Source organism: Tachyglossus aculeatus, chromosome 7, assembly GCF_015852505.1.
Source record: "Tachyglossus aculeatus isolate mTacAcu1 chromosome 7, mTacAcu1.pri, whole genome shotgun sequence".
NCBI lineage: Eukaryota > Metazoa > Chordata > Mammalia > Monotremata > Tachyglossidae > Tachyglossus > Tachyglossus aculeatus.
The window spans coordinates 19,839,640-19,861,923 of record NC_052072.1 but is presented as its reverse complement, the minus strand read 5'-3'; the positions used below and the strand labels follow the sequence as shown (position 1 = coordinate 19,861,923).

The window sequence follows — 22,284 nt, the reverse complement described above, 5'->3', positions numbered from 1 at the left end:
TGCGAGCCCGCTGTTAGGTAGGGACCGTCTCTATCTGTTAGCAACTTGTACTTCCCAAGCGCTTAGTACAGTGCTCTGCACACAGTAAGCGCTCAATACGACTGAATGAATGAATACCACCAAGCACCTCTACACCCGCCTGCGCAACTGAGACTGTGTACTGTACTCTCCCAAGCGCTTAATACAGTTCAGCACTTTGAACAGTGCTTGGCACATGGTAAGCGCTTAACAGATACCATAATTATTATTAGAGTATCCCGCATACAGTACCCGCCTTCTAGACTGTGAGCCCGCTGTTGGGTAGGGACCATCTCTGTTGCCAACTTGTACTTCCCAAGTGCTTAGTACAGTGCTCTGCACACAGTAAGCACTCAAATACAGTTGAATGAATGAATACCACCAAGCACCTCTACACCCACCTGCGCAACTGAGACTGTGTACTGTACTCTCCCAAGAGCTTAATACAGTTCAGCGCTTTGAACAGTGCTTGGCACATGGTAAGCGCTTAACAAATACCATAATTATTATTAAAGTATCCTGCATACAGTACCCGCCTTCTAGACTGTGAGCCCGCTGTTGCCAACTTGTACTTCCCAAGCGCTTAGTACAGTGCTCTGCACACAGTAAGTGCTCAAATAAATACGGTTGAATGAATGAATGAATACCACCAAGCACCTCTACACCCGCCTGCACAACTGAGACTGTGTACTGTACTCTCCCAAGCACTTAATACAGTTCAGCGCTTTGAACAGTGCTGGGCACATGGTAAGCGCTTAACAAATACCATAATTATTATTAGAGTATCCTGCATAGAGTACCCGCCTTCTAGACTGTGAGCCCGCTGTTGCCAACTTGTACTTCCCAAGCGCTTAGTACAGTGCTCTGCACATAGTAAGCGCTCAAATAAATACGGTTGAATGAATGAATGAATACCACCAAGCACCTCTACACCCGCCTGCGCAACTGAGACTGTGTACTGTACTCTCCCAAGCGTTCTGCACACAGTAAGCGCTCAATAAATACGACTGAATGAATGCAGTAAGTGCTCAATAAAGGCTACTACTGACTGGTTGACTGAGGGAGGGCAACACCCCTCCTTCTTCCCCCTCCAAAGCCGACTTTTCCCTGTGACCTCTCTTAGGGGGGGACCGGGATTTGGGGGGGGTGGGTTGAGGCACCAGATGCTGCAGGGGGATGGATCCAGTGCTTAGAACAATGCTTGGCACATAGTAAACGCTTAAAAAAATACTCTCCCCCTCTCCATCCCCCCATCTTACCTCCTTCCCTTCCCCACAGCACCTGTATATATGTATATATGTCTGTACATATTTATTACTCTATTTATTTGTTTTACTTGTACATATCTATTCTATTTATTTTATTTTGTCAGTATGTTTGGTTTTGTTCTCTGTCTCCCCCTTCTAGACTGTGAACCCACTGTTGGGTAGGGACTGTCTCTATAGGTTGCCAACTTGTACTTCCCAAGCGCTTAGTACAGTGCTCTGCACACAGTAAGCGCTCAATAAATACGGTGGATTGATTTTTATTCTGCTGCACAGGGATGGGTCGTGGGTTCTAATCCCAGCTTCGCCACTTTCGTTCATTCAACCGTATTTGAGAGCTTACTGTGTGCAGAGCGCTGTGCTAAGCCCTTGGGAAGTACAAGTTGGCAACTTATCAGCTGGGTGACTTTGGGCAACTCACTTCACTTTTCTGGGCCTCAGTTCCCTCATCTGTAAAACGGGGATGAAGACTGTGAGCCCCATGCCGGACAACCTGACGACCTTGTATCTACCCCAGGGCTTAAAACGAAGCCTGGCACATAGTAAACGCTTAACAAACGCCATCATTATTATTATTAGGGAAGGGAAGGGATGGAGGGGGAGGAAAGGGAAGGCAGAGGGAGGGAGGGGGGAAGAGAAGCAAGGCCTGGGGGCTGCTTCAAAACTGTGAGCCCATTGTTGGGTAGGAACCGTCTCTATCTGTTGCCGATTTGTACTTCCCCAGTGCTTAGTACAGTGTTCTGCACACAGTAAGTGCTCAATAATGCAAGCAAATTGAGTTGGACACAGCCCCTGTCCCCTGTGGAGCACACAGTCCCAACCCCTGTTTTACAGATGAGATAACTGAGGCACAGAGAATCAATCAATCATATTTATTGAGCGCTTACTGTGTGCAGAGCACTGTACTAAGCGCTTGGGAAGTACAAGGTGGCAACATATAGAGACAGTCCCTACCCACCAGTGGGCTCACAGTCTAAAAGGGGGAGACGGAGAACAAAACCAAACGTATTAACAAAATAAAATAGAATAGATATGTACAAGTAAAATAGAGTAAAAAATACGAACAAACATATGTACCTATATACAGGTGCTGTGGGGAAGGGAAGGAGGTAAGACGGGGGGATGGAGAGGGGGACGAGGGGGAGAGGAAGGAAGGGGCTCAGTCTGGGAAGTTAAGTGACAAGCCCAAGGTCACACACATTCCCTGCCCCCAACGAGCTTACAGTCTAGAGCAGGGAGACAAGACATTACTGGAAATAAATAGACAGCTATGGACATAAAGTGCTGCGGGGCTCCAGAAGGGCTTCCCAGACTGAGCCCCCTCCTTCCTCTCCCCCTCATCCCCCTCTCCATCCCCCCCGCCCTACCTCCTTCCCCTCCCCACAGCCCCTGTATATATGTTTGTACCGATTTACTACTCTATTTTACTTGTACAGATTTACTGTTCTGTTTATTTTATTTTGTTAATCTGTTTTGTTTTGTTGTCTGTCTCCCCCTTCCAGACTGTGAGCCGGTTGTTGGGTAGGGACTGTTGCCAACTTGGACTTCCCAAGCGCTTAGTCCAGTGCTCTGCACCCAGTAAGCGCTCAATAAATACGACTGAATGAATGAATGAAATACGACTGAATGAACGAATGGACCTTCTGAAAAGCTGTGCAGGGACAAAGAGGAAATGGAGGGCTCTGGGCTGGCCCCAAGAGGCCCAACTGACCAGTGGAAGGGCCGGAATGCCCAGACTGAGCCCCTTCCTTCCTCTTCCCCTCGCCCCCCTCTCCATCCCCCTCATCTTACCTCCTTCCCTTCCCCACAGCACCTGTATATATGTATATATGTTTGTACATATTTATTACTCTATTTATTCATTTATTTATTTTACTTGTACATATCTATTCTATTTATTTTATTTTGTTAGTATGTTTGGTTTTGTTCTCTGTCTCCCCCTTCTAGACTGTGAGCTCACTGTTGGGTAGGGACTGTCTCTATGTGTTGCCAATTTGTACTTCCCAAGCGCTTAGTACAGTGCTCTGCACATAGTAAGCGCTCAATAAATACGATTGATTGATTGTTGGGTAGGGACTACTGTCTCTATATGTTGCCAACTTGTACTTCCCAAGCGCCTAATACAGTGCTCTGCATACAGTAAGCGCTCAAATACGATTGATTGATTGATTGATTGATTGATTGATTGATTGAATGCCGGCTTCCTGATCCAACTGGAGGCCGTGGGCCCCAGGGAGTGGGCAGGGAGGGAAGAAATGCCTTTTCCCTTGGGAACCACGGCCTGCTGGCCCCAGGCCGGGCTCGTTGGGCTAGTGGTCTGTGTCCGGGGGCCAGGGTGCGGCCAGGGGCCGAAGGAGGGGCTCCCTGGCCGGCGGGGTGGACAGCTGCCCCCTCCAGGGCCCGGCCGGGCCCAAGAGAAGCCGCGTGGCTCAGTGGAAAAGAGCCCGGGCTTTGGAGTCGGAGGTCATGGGTTCAAATCCCGGCTCCGCCAATTGTCAGCTGGGTGACTTAACTTACCTCGTCTGTCAAATGGGGATGAAGACCGTGAGCCCCCCGTGGGACAACCTGCTCACCTTGTAACCTCCCCAGCGTTTAGAACAGTGCTTTGCACATAGTAAGCGCTTAATAAATGTCATCATTAGTATTATTATTACTACTGCAGTACTGCTATTTCTACTATTGCTACAACAATGGCTATTTCTAGTACTACGACTACTATTACTACTGCTACTTTCAAGGCCCTACTGAGAGCTCACCTCCTCCAGGAGGCCTTCCCACACTGAGCCCCTTCCTTCCTCTCCCCCTCCTCCCCCTCTCCATCCCCCTCATCTTACCTCCTTCCCTTTCCCACAGCACCTGTATATATGTTTGTACATATTTATTACTCCATTTATTTTACCTGTACATATCTATTCTATTTATTTTATTTTGTTAGTATGTTTGGTTTTGTTCTCCGTCTCCCCCTTTTAGACTGTGAGCCCACTGTTGGGTAGGGACCGTCTCTATATGTTGCCAACTTGTACTTCCCAAGCGCTTAGTACAGTGCTCTGCACACAGTAAGTGCTCAATAAATACGATTGATTGATTGACTACTGCTAGAACTACTACTACCATTTGTCAGCTGTGTGACTCTGGGCAAGTCACTTCACTTCTCTGGGCCTCAGTTCCCTCATCTGTAAAATGGGGATTACGACTGTGAGCCCCACGTGGGACACCTGATCACTTTGTAACCTCCCCAGCGCTTAGAACAGTGCTTTGCACATAGTAAGCACTTAATAAATGTCATCACTAGTATTATTATTACTACTGCAATACTGCTATTTCTACTATTGCTACAACAATGGCTATTTCTAGTACTACGACTACTGTTAATACTGCTACTAAAATGACTACTGCTAGAACTACTACTACCACTTAGCTGTGTGACTTTGGGCAAGTCACTTCACTTCTCTGGGCCTCAGTTCCCTCATCTGTAAAATGGGGATTAAGACTGTGAGCCCCACGTGGGACACCTGATCACCTTGTAACCTCCCCAGCGCTTAGAACAGTGCTTTGCACATAGTAAGCGCTTAATAAATGTCATCATTAGTATTATTACTACTGTAATACTGCTATTTCTACTATTGCTACAACAACGGCTATTTCTAGTACTACGACTACTGTTAATACAGAGCTCACCTCCTCCAGGAGGCCTTCCCAGACTGAGCCCCTTCCTTCCTCTCCCCCTCGTCCCCCTCTCCATGCCCCCATCTTAATTCCTTCCCTTCCCCACAGCACCTGTATATATGTATATATGTTTGTATATATTCATTACTCTATTTATTTTACTTGTACATATCTATTCTATTTATTTTATTTTGTTAGTATGTTTGGTTTTGTTCTCTGTCTCCCCCTTTTAGACTGTGAGCCCACTGTTGGGTAGGGACTGTCTCTATATGTTGCCAACTTGTACTTCCCAAGCGCTTAGTACAGTGCTCTGCACACAGTAAGCGCTCAATAAATACGATTGATGATGATGATACTGCTACTACAATGACTACTGCTAGAACTACTACTACCACTTAGCTGTGTGACTCTGGGCAAGTCACTTCCCTTCTCTGGGCCTCAGTTCCCTCATCTGTAAAATGGGGATTAAGACTGTGAGCCCCACGTGGGACACCTGATCACCTTGTAACCTCCCCAGCGTTTAGAACAGTGCTTTGCACATAGTAAGCGCTTAATAAATGCCATTATTATTATTATTATTGTTATTACTAAGGGGGCTCCGCCCTGCCTCGCCACCCACCCCCCTCCTTCAGTGGGGAGGCTGAGGGTCCATCCCGAAGCCTCCTCCTCGGCGACCGGGAGACCCCGTCCCCCCGACCTCACCGACAGACAGGGGCCACCCCCCCCCACCCCATTTTGATGATGATGATGATGATGATGGCACAGCGTGGCTCAGTGGAAAGAGCCCGGGCTTGGGAGTCAGAGGTCACGGGTTCTAATCCCAGCTCCACCACATGGCTGCTGTGTGACCTTGGGCAAATCACTTAACTTTTCTGAGCCTGTTACCTCATCTGTAAAATGAGGACTGTAAACCCCATGTGGGACAACCTGACCACCTTGTATCCCCCCCAGAGCTTAGAACAGTGCTTTGCACATAGTAAGTGCTTAACAAATGCCATCATCATCATCATTATTATTATTTGTCACTCATTCATTCATTCAATCATATTTATTGAGCGCTTACTGCATGCAGAGCACTGAACTAAGTGCTTGGAAAGTATAAGTCGGCAACATGTAGAGACGGCCCCTACCCACCAACGGGCTCACAGTCTTTGACTATGTGCTGAACACTGTTCTAAGCGCTGGGGGCTGATGGGGCTCACAGTTTTAATCCCCATTTTACAGATGAGGGAACTGAGGCACAGAGAATAGTAATAATAATAATAATGGCATTTATTAAGCGCTATGTGGAAAGCACTGTTCTAAACGCTGGGGAGGTTACAAGGCGATCAGGTTGTCCCACGTGGGGCTCACAGTATTAATCCTAGACTGTGAGCCAACTGTTGGGTAGGGACCGTCTCTATATGTTGCCAACTTGTACTTCCCAAGCGCTTAGTACAGTGCTTGCACACAGTAAGCGCTCAATAAATACGACTGAATGAATAATCCCCATTTTACAGATGAGGGAACTGAGGCACAGGGAAGTGAAGTGACATGCCCTAAGTCACACAGCTGATCAGTGGCCGAATTGGAACCCACGACCTCTGCCTCCCAAGCCCGGGCTCTTTCCACTAAGCCACGCTGCTTCTTTGACCCCGGCCGACCCCACCTCCGAGGAGCCCTCCGAGCCCCACCAATCAATCGTATTTATTGAGCGCTTACTGTGTGCAGAGCACTGTACTAAGCGCTTAGGAAGTACAAGTTGGCAACATATAGAGACAGTCCCTACCCAACAGTGGGCTCACAGTCTAAAAGGGACAGGGACCTGCTCTACTTGTAATAACAACCACTGTGGTATTTTTTAAGGGCCTACTACGTGCCAAACACTGCTCTAAACATTGGGGTAGATGCAACGTAGTCAGGTTGGACAAATCCCTGTCCCCCGGGGGGCCTCCCAGTCTCGATCCCCATCTTCAGTTGAGGAAACTGAGGCCCAGAGGACTGAAGCGACTTAATAATAATAATAATGGCATTTGTTAAGCGCTTACTATGTGCGAAGCCCTGTTCTAAACGCTGGAGAGGATACAAGGTGATCAGGTCGTCCCACGTGGGGCTCAAGGTCTTAATCCCCATTTTACAGATGAGGGAACTGAGGCACCGAGAAGTTAAGTGACTCGCCCAAGGTCACACGGCAGGCAAGTGTAGGAGACGGGGATTAAAACCCACGACCTGTGACTCCCGAGCCCGGGCTCTGGCCACTAAGCCGTGCTGCTTTTCATTCATTCATTCGTATTTATTCATCATCATCATCATCATCATCATCAATCGTATTTATTGAGCGCTTACTGTGTGCAGAGCACTGTACTAAGCGCTTGGGAAGTACAAGTTTGCAACATATAGAGACAGTCCCTACCCAACAGTGGGCTCACAGTCTAAAAGGGGGGAGACAGACAACAACAACAAAAAACCCTAGTACATAGGTGTGTGACTTTGGGCAAGTCACTTCACTTCTCTGGGCCTCAGTTCCCTCATCTGTAAAATGGGGATGAAGACTGCGAGCCCCACATGGGACAACCTGATCACCTTGTATCCCCCCCAACGCTTAGAACAGTGCTTCGCACATAGTAAGCGCTTAACAAATGCCATCAATATTATTATTATTAGAAGGGAACTTTCTCACTGGAACCGCGCCGGCGCTCAGTACAGTGCCTGGCACAGAGTAAGCACTTAAGAAAGCTTAGAGAAGCAGCGTGGTTTAGTGGAAAGAGCCCGGGCTTGGGAGTCAGAGGTCATGGGTTCTAATCCCGGCTCCGACGCTTGTCTGCTGTGTGACTTTGGGCAAGTCACTTCACTTCTCTGGGCCTCAGTTTCCTCGTCTGCAAAATGAGGGTGAAGACTGTGAGCCCCCCTGTGGGCCAACCTGATCACCCTGTAACCTCCCCAGCGCTTGGAACAATGCTTTGCACATAGTAAGCGCTTTCTAGATTGTGAGCCCACTGTTGGGTAGGGACCGTCTCTATGTGTTACCAACTTGTACTTCCCAAGCGCTTAGTACAGTGCTCTGCACACAGTAAGCGCTCAATAAATACGATTGATTAATAAATGCCCTCATCATTATTCTTCTTCTCTGGGCCTCAGTGACCTCGTCTGCAAAATGGGGGAGAGGACTGTGAGTCCCACGTGGGACGCCTCGATGAGCTTGGATTCCCCCCCCCCCCCCCGCCTAGCGCTTAGCACAGTGCTTTGCACATAGTAAGCACTTAATAAATGCCATCATCATTATTCTTCTCTGGGCCTCGTCTGCAAAATGGGGGAGAAGACTGTGAGCCCCAAGTGGGCCAACCTGATCACTTTGTAACCCCCCCAGCGCTTAGAACAGTGCTTTGCACATAGTAAGCGCTTAATAAACTGTCAGCTGTGTGACTTTGGGCAAGTCACTTAACTTCTCGGTGCCTCAGTTCCCTCATCTGTAAAATGGGGATGAAGACTGGGAGCCCCCCGTGGGACATCCATCCCCCCCATCTTACCTCCTTCCCTTCCCCACAGCACCTGTATATATATATATATATATGTTTGTACATATTTATTACTCTATTTATTTATTTTGTTTGTACATATCTATTCTATTTATTTTATTTTGTTAGTACGTTTGGTTTTGTTCTCTGTCTCCCCCCTTCAGACTGTGAGCCCACTGTTGGGTAGGGACTGTCTCTATATGTTGCCAATTTGTACTTCCCAAGCGCTTAGTACAGTGCTCTGCACATAGTAAGCGCTCAATAAATACGATTGATGATGATGATGACAACCTGATCACCTTGTAACCTCCCAAGCGCTTAGAACAGTGCTTTACACATAGTAAGCGCTTAATAAATGCCATCATTATTATTATTATAAATGCCATCATCATTATTCTTCTTCTCTGGGCCTCAGTGACCTCGTCTGCAAAATGGGGCAGAAGCCTGTGAGTCCCACGTGGGGCGCCTCGATGAGCTTGGATCCCCCCCGCCCAGCGCTTAGAACAGTGCTTTGCACATAGTAAGCGCTTTCTAGACTGTGAGCCCACTGTTGGGTAGGGACCGTCTCTATGTGTTACCAACTTGTACTTCCCAAGCGCTTAGTACAGTGCTCTGCGCACAGTAAGCGCTCAATAACTACGATTGATTGATTAATAAATGCCATCATCATTATTCTTCTTCTCTGGGCCTCAGTGAGCTCGTCCGCAAAATGGGGGAGAAGACTGAGTCCCAAGTGGGACGCCTCGATGAACTTGGATCCCCCCGCCCAGCGCTTAGCACAGTGCTTTGCACATAGTAAGCGCTTAATAAATGCCATCATTATTTTTATTATTACTGCAAACTAATTTTGGGGGGGTTATGGGGGGTTATGGCATTGTTTATGCGCTTACTATGTACCAAACACTGCACTAAGCGCAGGGATACATATAAGCTTCTCTTCTCTGGGCCTCATCTGCAAAATGGGGGAGAAGACTGTGAGCCCCAAGTGGGCCAACGTGATCACTTTGTAACCTCCCCAGCGCTTAGAACAGTGCTTTGCACATAGTAAGCGCTTAACCATCATTATTCTTCTTCTCTGGGCCTCAGTGATCTCGTCTGCAAAACAGGGGAGCAGACTAAGTCCCATGTGGGACACCTTGATGAGCTTGGATTTCCCCCGGCCCAGCGCTTAGCACAGTGCTTTGCACATAGTAAGCGCTTAATAAATGCCATCATCATTATTCTTCTTCTCTGGGCCTCGTCTGCAAAATGGGGGAGAAGACTGTGAGCCCCAAGTGGGCCAACCTGATCACTTTGTAACCTCCCCGGCGCTTAGAACAGTGCTTTGCACATAGTAAGCGCTTAATAAATTGTCAGCTGTGTGACTTTTAACTTCTCGGTGCCCCAGTTCCCTCATCTGTAAAATGGGGATGAAGTCTGGGAGACCCCCGTGGGACAACCTGATCACCTTGTAACCTCCCCAGCGCTTAGAACACTGCTTGGCACATAGTAAGCCCTTAATAAATGCCATCATTACTATAAATGCCATCATCATTATTCTTCTTCTCTGGGCCTCAATGACCTCATCGGCAAAATGGGGGAGTAGACTGAGAGTCCCACGTGGGACGACTCGATGAGCTTGGACCCCCCCCCCCCCCGGCCCAGCGCTTAGAACAGTACTTTGCACATAGTAAGCGCTTAATCATCATTATTCTTCTTCGCTGGGCCTCAGTGACCTCGTCCGCAAAATGGGGGAGAAGACTGTGAGACCCAAGTGGGACAACCTGATCACCTTATAACCTCCCCAGCGCTTAGAACAGTGCTTCGCACATAGTAAGCGCTTAATCATCATTATTCTACTTCTCTAGGCCTCAGTGGCCTCGTCCGCAAAATGGGGGAGAAGCCTGTGAGTCCCACGTGGGACGCCTCGATGAGCTTGGATCCCCGCCCCAAGCGCTTAGAATAGTGCTTTGCACATAGTAAGCGCTTAATAAATGCCATCCTCATTCTTCTTCTTCTTCTCTGGGCCTCAGTGGCCTCGTCTGCAAAATGGGGGAGAAGCCTGTGAGTCCCACGTGGGACGCCTCGATGAGCTTGGATTCCCTGCCCTCGCCCGCCCAGCGCTTAGCACAGTGCTGGGCACCAAGTCAGGGGTTGAGAAATAGGAATATTAATTAAGTCATTAAGTAATTAAGCAACGGACAATGAGAAAAGGAGGGAAAGCGCCACCAACCTGCCGGCGCTGCCCCGCTCCGTCGGCCGCCTCCTCCGACTGGCAGCGCGGGGAGCCCCGCGCGCCGCCCGCCCCAGGCCACGCCCCCTCCGCATCCCCATTGGCCGCCGCCCGCCGGCCCTCCCTCCCCATTGGCCGCCGGCCGCCGGCCCTCCCTCCCCATTGGCCGCGGCGCGCGGCCCATGCAAATGAGGCCCCGCCCCGCCCCCACGTGGCCCCTCCCGAGCCCCGCCCCTGCGGGGAAGCCAGGGGGGAACAGCCCGGCCTTGGGAGTCGCAGGTTGTGGGTTCTAATCACACATTTCGTGGCTCAGTGGAAAGAGCCCGGGCTTTGGAGTCAGAGGTCGTGGGTTCAAATACCAGCTCCGCCACTTGTCAGCTGGGTGACTTTGGGCAAGTCACTTCACTGGGCCTCAGTTCCCTCATCTGTAAAATGGGGATAATAATAATAATGATGGTATTTGTTAAGTGCTTACTATGTGCAAAGCACTGTTCTAAGCGCTGGGGAAGATACAAGGTGATCAGGTTGGCCCACATGGGGCTCACAGTCTTAGTCCCCATTTTACAGATGAGGGAACTGAGGCCCGGAGAAGTGAAGTGACTTGCCCAAAGTCACCCAGCTGACAAGTGGCAGAGCTGGGATTCGAACCCATGACCTCTGACTCCAAAGCCCATGCTCTTTCCACTGAGCCACAGCTGCTACTCATGAAGCCTGTGAGCCCCCCCCCCCCCACCACGTGGGACAACCTGATCACCTTGTATCCCCCCCAGCACTTAGAACAGTGCTTTGCACATAGTAAGTGCTTAAAAAATGCCATTATTATTTCATTCATTCGATCGTATTTATGGAGCGCTTACTGTGTGCAGAGCACTGGACTAAGCGCTTGGGAAGTTGGCAACATATAGAGATGGTCCCTACCCAACAGCGGGCTCACAGTCTAGAAGAATCTAGACTCTCCCCCCTCTCCATCCCCCCCACCTTACCTCAATCAATCAATCAATCAATCAATCGTATTTATTGAGCGCTTACTGTGTGCAGAATCAATCAATCAATCGTATTTATTGAGCACTTACTGTGTGCAGAACACTGTACTAAGCGCTTGGGAAGTACAAGTTGGCAACATATAGAGACGGCCCCTACCCAACAGTGGGCTCACAGTCTAGAAGGGGGAGACAGACAACAAAACAAAACATATTAACAAAATAAAATAAATAGAATAGATAGGTACAAGTAAAATAAATAAATAAATAAATAGAGTAATAAATATGTACAAACATATATACATATATTCAGGTGCTGTGGGGAAGGGAAGGAGGTAAGATGGGGGATGGAGAGGGGGACAAAGGGGAAAGGAAGGAGGGGGCAGGGTTCTAATCATACATTGCATTCATTCAATCGTATTTATGGAGCGCTTACTGTGTGCAGAGCACTGGACTAAGCGCTTGGGAAGTTGGCAACATATAGTCCCTACCCAACATTGCCAACTTGTACTTCCTAAGCGCTTAGTAAAGTGCTCTGCACACAGTAAGCGCTCAATAAATATGATTGATTGATTAATAAATACGATTGAATGAATGAATGAATCCCACTCTAGATTGTAAACTCCTTCTGGACAGGGATTGTTTCTATCAATTCTACTCTATTATTCTCTCCCAAGCGCATAGTACAATGCTCAGCATACAGCACACTCTCAACAGATACCATTGATTGATTGATTGATTAATCAATCAATCAATCAATCGTATTTACTGAGCGCTTACTGTGTGCAGAGCACTGTACTAAGCGCTTGGGAAGTCCAAGTTGGCAACATACAGAGACAGTCCCTACCCAACAGTGGGCTCACAGTCTAAAAGGGGGAGACAGAGAACAAAACCAAACATACTAACAAAATAAAATAATTAGAATAGATATGTACAAGCAAAATAAATATATAAATAAATAGAGTAATAAATATGTACAGACATATACAGGTGCTGTGGGGAAGGGAAGGAGGAAAGATGGGGGGATGGAGAGGAGGACGAGGGGGAGAGGAAGGACGGAAGTAATCATATCACTATCCTCTTCCTTTCCTTGGAACGGTGCTTTTCAAAAAAATAAGTTCCTAATAAAAGCTGATAATACAGGGCAGGATTAGAACTCAGGTCCTTTTGATTTCCAAGCCCACACTCTAGCCACTAGATCGCTCTGCTTCTCACTCGCAAGTTGAGGCTTTTGATCCTAAGACAGGGCCATGCATTCCCCACGGGGAGGTAGAGGACAGTTCTAGACTGTGAGCCCACTGTTGGGTAGAACCATCTCTATATGTTGCCAACTTGTACTTCCCAAGCGCTTAGTACAGTGGTCTGCACACAATAAGCGCTCAATAAATACGATTGATTGATTGACAGTTGGAGAGCAAGAAAGGGGGCAGGAGTTCGAGCCATACAGTTCCCTCATCCTCCCTCATCATCTCTCATTCATTCATTCATTCAATCGTATTTATTGAGCGCTTACTGTGTGCAGAGCACTGTACTAAGCGCATCCCTCATCAGGGAAGCAGCGTGGCTCAGTGGAAAGAGCCCGGGCTTTGGAGTCAGAGCTCATGGGTTCAAATCCCGGCTCGGCCAATTGTCAGCTGTGTGACTTTGGGCAAGTCACTTCACTTGTACTTCCCAGGCGCTTAGTACAGTACACAATAAGCGCTCAATAAATACGACTGAATGAACTTAACTTCTAGGGGCCTCAGTTCCCTCATCTGGAAAATGGGGATTAAGGCTGTGAGCCCCACCAGGGACAACCTGATCACCTTGTAACTTCCCCAGCGCTTAGAGCAGTGCTTTGCACATAGTAAGGGCTTAATAAATGCCGTTATTATTATTATCTGTAAAATGGGGATTAAGACTGTGAACCCCACGTGGGACAACCTGATTACTTTGTTTCTACCCCAACACTTAGAACTGTGAGCCCCCTGTTGGGTAGGGACCGTCTCTATATGTTGCCAACTTGTACTTCCCAAGCGCTTAATACAGTGCTCTGCACACAGTAAGCGCTCAATAAATACGATGGAATGAACGAACAGTGCTTAGCATCATCAATCGTATTTATTGAGCGCTTACTGTGTGCAGAGCACTGTACTAAGCGCTTGGGAAGTACAAATTGGCAACATATAGAGACAGTCCCTACCCAACAGTGGGCTCACAGTCTACATAGTAAGCACCGCTGTTGGGTAGGGACCGTCTCTATATGTAGCCAACTTGGATTTCCCAAGCGCTTAGTACAGTGCTCTGCACACAGTAAGCACTCAATAAATACGATGGAATGAACAGTGCTTAGCACATAGTAAGCACCGCTGTTGGGTAGGGACCGTCCCTGTATGTTGCCAACTTGTACTTCCCAAGCACTTAGTACAGTGCTCTGCACACAGTAAGCGCTCAATAAATACGATTGAATGAGTGAACAGTGCTTAGCACATAGTAAGCACCGCTGTTGGGTAAGGACCGTCTCTATATGTTGCGAACTTGGATTTCCCAAGCGCTTAGTACAGTGCTCTGCACACAGTAAGCGCTCAATAAATACGATGGAATGAATGAACAGTGCTTAGCACATAGTAAGCACCGCTGTTGGGTAGGGACCGTCTCTATATGTTGCCAAGTTGTACTTCCCAAGCGCTTAGTACAGTGCTCTGCACACAGTAAGCGCTCAATAAATACGATGGAATGAATGAACAGTGCTTAGCACATAGTAAGCACTGCTGTTGGGTAGGGACCGTCTCTATATGTTGCCAACTTGTACTTCCCAAGCGCTTAGTACAGTAAGCGCTCAATAAATACGATTGAATGAATGTAAAGAGAAGCAGCATGGCTCAGCGGAAAAGAGCCCGGGCTTTGGAGTCAGATGTCATGGGTTCAAATCCCTACTCTGCCAATTATCAGCTGTGTGATTTTGGGTAAGTCACTTCACTTCTCTGGGCCTCAGTTCCTTCATCGGTAAAATGGGGATTAAGACTGTGAACCCCACGGGGGACAACCTGATTACTTTGTATCTACCCCAACACTTAGAACAGTGCTTAGCACACAGTAAGCACTTAATAGAGAAGCAGCGTAGCTCAGCGGAAAAGAGCCCGGGCTTTGGAGTCAGATGTCATGGGTTCAAATCCCTACTCTGCCAATTATCAGCTGTGTGATTTTGGGCAAGTCACTTCACTTCTCTGTGCCTCAGTTCCCTCATCTGCAAAATGGGGATTAAGACTGTGAGCCTCCCGAGCGACAACCTGGTCACCTTGTGCCCTCCCCAGGCTTAGAACAGTGCTTTGTACATAGTAAGCGCTTAATAAATGCCATTATTATTATTATACCATCATTATTATTATTTCTAGACTGTGAGCCCGTTGTTGGGTAGGGACCGTCTCTATATGTTGCCGATTTGTACTTCCCAAGTGCTTAGTACAGTGTCTGTACACAGTAAGCGCTCAATCAATACAATTAAATGAACGAATATTATTATTATTATTATTATTATTATTATTCGGGCCGCCCCTCCCTCAGCATCCTCGACCTGGAGAGGCGGGGTCGCCGGCCCACACAGGTTACACGAAAGGGGCATTTTTGTTTCCAACAAATAATAATGCTGGCATTTGTTAAGCGCTTACTATGTGCAGAGCACTGTACTAAGCGCTGGGGAGGTTACAAGGTGATCAAGTTGTCCCACGTGGGGCTCACAGTCTTAATCCCCATTTTACAGATGAGGGAACTGAATAATAATAATAAAATAGTGATGATGGTATTTGTTAAGCGCTTCCTATATGCAAAGCACTGTTCTAAGCGCTGGGGGGGATACGACTTTTAGACTGTGAGCCCACTGTTGGGTAGGGACTGTCTCTATATGTTGCCAATTTGTACTTCCCAAGCGCTTAGTACAGTGCTCTGCACATAGTAAGCGCTCAATAAATACGATTGATGATGATGATGATGATGATGATACAAGGTAATCAAGTTGTCTCACGTGGGGCTCACAGCCTTCATCCCCATTTTATAGATGAGGTAATAATAATAATAATAAAGGCATTTATTAAGCCATATTTATTTATTTAAATATATAAAATTTACATATTTATTACTCTATTTATTTATTTATTTATTTAGCTTGTACATATCTATTCTATTTATTTTATTTTGTTAGTATGTTTGGTTTTTTTTTTTTCTCTGTCTCCCCCTTTTAGACTGTGAGCCCAATGTTGGGTAGGGACTGTCTCTATATGTTGCCAACTTGTACTTCCCAAGCGTTTAGTACAGTGCTCTGCACATAGTAAGCGCTCAATAAATATGATTGATTGATTGATTGATTGATTAAGCGCTTACTATGTGCCAAGCACTGTTCTAAGCGCTGGGGGGATACAAGGTGATCAAGTTGTCCCACGTGGGGCTCCCAGTCTTAATCCCCATTTTACAGATGAGGTAACTGAATAATAATAATAATAAAATAATGATGATGGCATTTATTAAGCGCTTACTATGTGCAAAGCACTGTTCTAAGCGCTGGGGGGGATACGAGGTAATCAAGTTGTCCCAGGTGGGGCTCACAGTCTTCATCCCCATTTTATAGATGAGGTAATAATAATAATAAAGGCATTTATTAAGCGCTTACTATGTGCCAAGCACTGTTCTAAGCACTGGGAGGATACAAGGTGATCAAGTTGTCCCACGTGGGGCTCACAGTCTTCATCCCCATTTTACAGATGAGGTAACTGAATAATAATAATAATAAAATAATGATGATGGCATTTGTTAAGCGCTTACTATGTGCCGAGCACTGTTCTAAGCGCTGGGGGGATACGAGGTAATCAAGTTGTCCCACGTGGGGCACACAGCCTTCATCCCCATTTTACAGATGAGGTAATAATAATAATAATGGCATTTATTAAGCGCTTACTATGTGCCAAGCACTGTTCTAAGCGCTGGGGGGATACGAGGTAATCAAGTTGTCCCACGTGGGGCTCACAGCCTTCATCCCCATTTTACAGATGAGGTAATAATAATAATAATGGCATTTATTAAGCGCTTACTATGTGCCAAAAACTGTTCTAAGCGCTGGGGGGATACACGGTGATCAGGTTGTCCCGCGGGGGGCTCACAGTCTTCATCCCCATTTTACAGACGAGGTCACTGAGGCCCAAAGAAGTGAAGTGACTTGCCCAAAGTTACACAGCTGACAATCGGCGGAGCCGGGATTTGAACCCATGACCTCTGACTCCAAAGCCCGGGCTCTTTCCACTGAGCCACGCTGCTTCATCATCATCATCAATCGTATTTATTGAGCGCTTACTATGTGCAGAGCACTGTACTAAGCGCTTGGGAAGTACAAATTGGCAACAATTTGCTTCAGGTAACTGAAGCTCAGAGAAGTTAAGTGACTTGCCCAAGGTCACACAGCAGACATCTAGCGGAGCCGGGATCCCCCTGCTCTGAATAATAATGATGGTATTTGTTAAGCGCTATTAACATTCCTTCAATCGTATTTATTGAGCGCTGACTGTGTGCACAGAACAATAATAATAATGATGATGGCAGTGGTTAAGCGCTTACTATGTGCAAAGCACTATTCCAAGCGCTGAAGAATAATGATGATGGCATTTGCTAAGCGATTACTACGTGCGAAGCACTGTTCTAAGCGCTGGAAAGCTCAGTGGAAAGAGCACGGGCTTGGGAGTCGCAGGTTGTGGATTCTAATCCCGCCTCCGCCACTTGGAACATTCATTCAATCGTATTTATTGAGCGCTGATTGTGCAGAGAACAATAATAATACTGATGATGGCAGTGGTTAAGCGCTTACTATGTGCGAAGCACTGTTCTAAGCGCTGAAGAACAATGATGATGGCATTTGCTAAGCGCTTACTACGTGAGGCACTGTTCTAAGCGCTGAAGAATAATGATGATGGCATTTGCTAAGCGACTACTACGTGCGAAGCACTGTTCTAAGCGCTGAAGAACAATGATGATGGCATTTGTTAAGCGATTACTACGTGCGAAGCACTGTTCTAAGCGCTGGAAAGCTCAGTGGAAAGAGCACGGACTTGGGAGTCGCAGGTTGTGAGTTCTAATCCCACCTCCGCCACTTAGAACATTCATTCAATCGTATTTATTGAGCGTTGTGTGCAGAGAACAATAATAATACTGATGATGGCTGTGGTTAAGCGCTTACTATGTGCGAAGCACTGTTCTAAGGGCTGAAGAATAATGATGATGACATTTGCTAAGCGATTACTATGCGCGAAGCACTGTTCAAAGCGCTGGAAAGCTCAGTGGAAAGAGCACGGGCTTGGGAGTCGCAGGTTGTGGATTCTAATCCCGCTTCCGCCACTTGGAACATTCATTCAATCGTATTTATTGAGCGCTGACTGTGTGCAGAGAACAATAATAATAATGACGATGGCAGTGGTTAAGCGCTTACTATGTGCGAAGCACTGTTCTAAGCGCTGAAGAATAATGATGATGGCATTTGCTAAGCGCTTACTATGTGAGGTACTGTTCTAAGCGCTGAAGAATACTGATGATGGCATTTGCTAAGCGATTACTACGTGCGAAGCACTGTTCTAAGCGCTGAAGAATAATGATGATGGCATTTGCTAAGCGTTTACTATGAGAGGCACTGTTCTAAGCGCTGAAGACTAATGATGATGGTATTTGCTAAGCGATTACTACGTGCGAACTCCCACTTACTGTGGGAGTTCCCCAAGGTTCAGTGCTTGGTCCCCTTCTGTTCTCAATCTACACTCACTCCCTTGGTGACCTCATTCGCTCCCACGGCTTCAACTATCACCTCTACGCTGATGACACCCAGATCTACAGCTCTGCCCCTGCTCTCTCCCCCTCCCTCCGGGCTCGCATCTCCTCCTGCCTTCAGGACATCTCCATCTGGATGTCCGCCCGCCACCTAAAGCTCAACATGTCGAAGACTGAGCTCCTTGTCTTCCCTCCCAAACCTTGTCCTCTCCCTGACTTTCCCATCTCTGTTGACGGCACTACCATCCTTCCCGTCTCACAAGCCCGCAACCTTGGTGTCATCCTCGACTCCGCTCTCTCCTTCACCCCTCACATCCAAGCCGTCACCAAAACCTGCCGGTCTCAGCTCCGCAACATTGCCAAGATCCGCCCTTTCCTCTCCATCCAAACCGCTACCCTGCTAATTCAAGCTCTCATCCTATCCCGTCTGGACTACTGCACCAGCCTTCTCTCTGATCTCCCATCCTCGTGTCTCTCTCCACTTCAATCCATACTTCATGCTGCTGCCCGGATTATCTTTGTCCAGAAACGCTCTGGACATATCACTCCCCTCCTCAAAAACCTCCAATGGCTACCGATCAATCTGCGCATCAGGCAAAAACTCCTCACCCTGGGCTTCAAGGCTGTCCATCACCTGGCCCCCTCCTACCTCACCTCCCTTCTCTCCTTCTCCAGCCCAGCCCGCACCCTCCGCTGCTAATCTCCTCACCGTTAGGCCTCGTTCTCGCCTGTCCCGCCATCGACCCCCGGCCCACGTCATCCCCCGGGCCTAGAATGCCCTCCCTCTGCCCATCCGCCAAGCTAGCTCTCTTCCTCCCTTCAAGGCCCTGCTGAGAGCTCACCTCCTCCAGGAGGCCTTCCCAGACTGAGCCCCTTCTTTCCTCTCCCCCTCGTCCCCCTCTCCATCCCCGTCTTACCTCCTTCCCTTCCCCACAGCACCTGTATATATGTATATATGGTTGTACATATTTATTACTCTGTTTATTTATTTATTTATTTATTTTACTTGTACATTTCTATCCTACTTATTTTATTTTGTTGGTATGTTTGGTTCTGTTCTCTGTCTCCCCCTTTTAGACTGTGAGCCCACTATCGGGTAGGGACTGTCTCTATGTGATGCCAATTTGTACTTCCCAAGCGCTTAGTACAGTGCTCTGCACACAGTAAGCGCTCAATAAATACGATTGATTGATTGATTGATTGATTGATTGATTGATTGTTCTAAGCGCTGGAAAGTTCAGTGGAAAGAGAACGGGCTTGGGAGTCGCAGGTTGTGGGTTCTAATCCCGCCTCCGCCACTTAGAACATTCATTCAATCGCATTTAGTGAGCGCTGACTGTGTGCACAGAACAATAATAACAATGATGATGGCAGTGGTTAAGCACTTACTATGTGCGAAGCACTGTTCTAAGCGCTGAAGAATAATGATGATGGCATTTGCTAAGCGATTACTATGTGCGAAGCACTGTTCTAAGCGCTGGAATGATGGCATGGCTCAGTGGAAAGAGCCCGGGCTTGGGAGTTAGAGGTCGTGGGTTCTAATCCCGACCCCGCCACATGTCTGCTGTGTGACCTTGGGCAAGCCACTTCATTTCTCTGAGCCTCAGTTACCTCATCTGTGAAATGGGGATAAAGACTGTGAGCCCCACGTGGGACAACCTGATCACCTTGTATCCCCCCCCAGCGCTTAGCCACACAGTAAGCGCTTAACAAATGCCATCATTATTATTTATTATTAGTTGTTTGGGGGGGGGCGTTGATGGTATTTGTTAAACAGTGGTTAAGCAGTTACTATGTGCGAAGCACTGTTCTAAGCGCTGGAATGATGACATTTGTTTTCTTTTGGGGGGTTTTGATGGTATTTGGGTACAGTGTAACAGACACATTCCCTCCCCACAACGAGCTTACAATCTAAAGGCTTGTCATACTTCTATCGGGCTGGATCCCTCCCCCCCCCCCCCCCCGTCTTACCTCCTTCCCTTCCCCACAGCACCTGTATATATGTATATATGTTTGTACATATTTATTACTCTATTTATTTATTTATTTTACTTGTACGTATCTATTCTATTTTATTTTGTTAATATGTTTGGTTTTGTTCTCTGTCTCCCCCTTCTAGACTGTGAGCCCACTGTTGGGTAGGGACTGCCTCTATATGTTGCCAACTTGTACTTCCCAAGCGCTTAGTCCAGTGCTCTGCACACAGTAAGCGCTCAATAAATACGATTGATGATGATGATGATATGTTTGTACATATTTATTACTCTATTTATTTAACTTGTACATATCTATTCTATTTTATTTTGTTAATATGTTTGGTTTTGTTCTCTGTCTCCCCCTTCTAGACTGTGAGCCCACTGTTGGGTAGGGACTGTCTCTATATGTTGCCAATTTGTACTTCCCAAGCGCTTAGTACAGTGCTCTGCACATAGTAAGCGCTCAATAAATACGATTGATGATGATGATGATTTGTTAAGCACTTACTATGTGTGAAGCACTGTTCTAAGCGCTGGAGTGATGGCATTTGTTTTTTTATGATATTTGTTAAGAGCGCTTACTATGTGCAAAGCACTGTTCTAAGCGTTGGAATGATGGCATTTGTTTTCCCTGGTTTTTTATGGTATTTGTTAAGCGCTTGTTAAGCGCTTACTTTGTGCGACGCAATGTTCTAAGCGCTGGAATGATAGTATTTGGGATTTTTGAGAGGTTTTTTATGGTATTTGTTAAGCCCTTGTTAAGCACTTACTATGTGCCAGGCACTGTTCTAAACGCTGGGGTAGATACAAGGTAATCGGGTTGTCCCACGTGGGGCTCCCAGTCTTAATCCCCACTTTACAGCTGCGGTAACTGAGGCCCAGAGAAGTAAAGTGACTTGCCCGATGTCACAAAGTTGACAAGTGGCAGGGGCGGGATTAGAACCCACGACCTCTGACTCCCAAGCCCGGGCTCTTTCCACTAAGCCATGCTGCTTACGAGCTGTGTGACTTTGGGCAAATCACTTCACTTCTCTGTGCCTCAGTTCCCTCATCTGTAAAATGGGGATTAAGACTGTGAACCCCACGTGGGACAACCTGATTACTTTGTATCTACCCCAGCACTTCGAACAGTGCGCAGCACATAGTAATCACTTAATAAATACCATCATTATTAATATTATCATTATTTCTAGACTGTGAGCCCGTTGTTGGGTAGGGACCGCCTCGATATGTTGCCGATTTGTATTTCCCAAGTGCTTAGTACAATGTCTGCACACAGTAAGCGCTCAATAAATACGGTTGAATCATCATCATCATCAATCGTATTTATTGAGCGCTTACTATGTGCAGAGCACTGTACTAAGCGCTTGGGAAGTCCAAGTTGGCCACATATAGAGACAGTCCCTACCCAACAGTGGGCTCACAGTCTAAAAGGGGGAGACAGACAACAAAACCAAACATACTAACAAAATAAAATAAATAGAATAGATATGTACAAGTAAAATAAATAAATAGAGTAATAAATATGTACACACATATCCTCCCCAGCGCTTAGAACAGTGCTTTTCACACTGTAAGCACTTAACAAATGCCATTATTATTAGCCGGCACCTTCTTCTTCCCTCCCCAGGGATCCACAGATAGGATGTTCCGCCAGATTTTTCCAGAACCGTTTGGCACCGATCATCATCATCATCATCAATTGTATTTATTGAGCGCTTACTGTGTGCAGAGCACTGTACTAAGCGCTTGGGAAGTCCAAGTTGGCAACATAATGAATGAATGAATACGCTGCCTATTTGTACTTCCCGAGCGGTTAGTACAGTGTCTGCACACGGTAAGCGGTCAATCAATACAATTGAATGAAAGAATATTATTATTATTATTATTATTATT

At 46.9% G+C, this 22,284-nt stretch overlaps 1 protein-coding gene across 1 annotated transcript in view; it reads right to left on the bottom strand.

Annotated features, from left to right (window-relative positions):
• FKBP5 (FKBP prolyl isomerase 5) overlaps window positions 1-10,677 on the bottom strand; it is a 123,372-nt gene extending 112,695 nt beyond the window's left edge. Inside the window, exon 1 of the mRNA XM_038749408.1 lies at window positions 10,656-10,677. The gene's annotated coding sequence lies outside the window, so the exon portion shown is untranslated. The remainder of the gene's footprint in view (window positions 1-10,655) is intronic.
• Window positions 10,678-22,284: the final 11,607 nt, after the last annotated feature.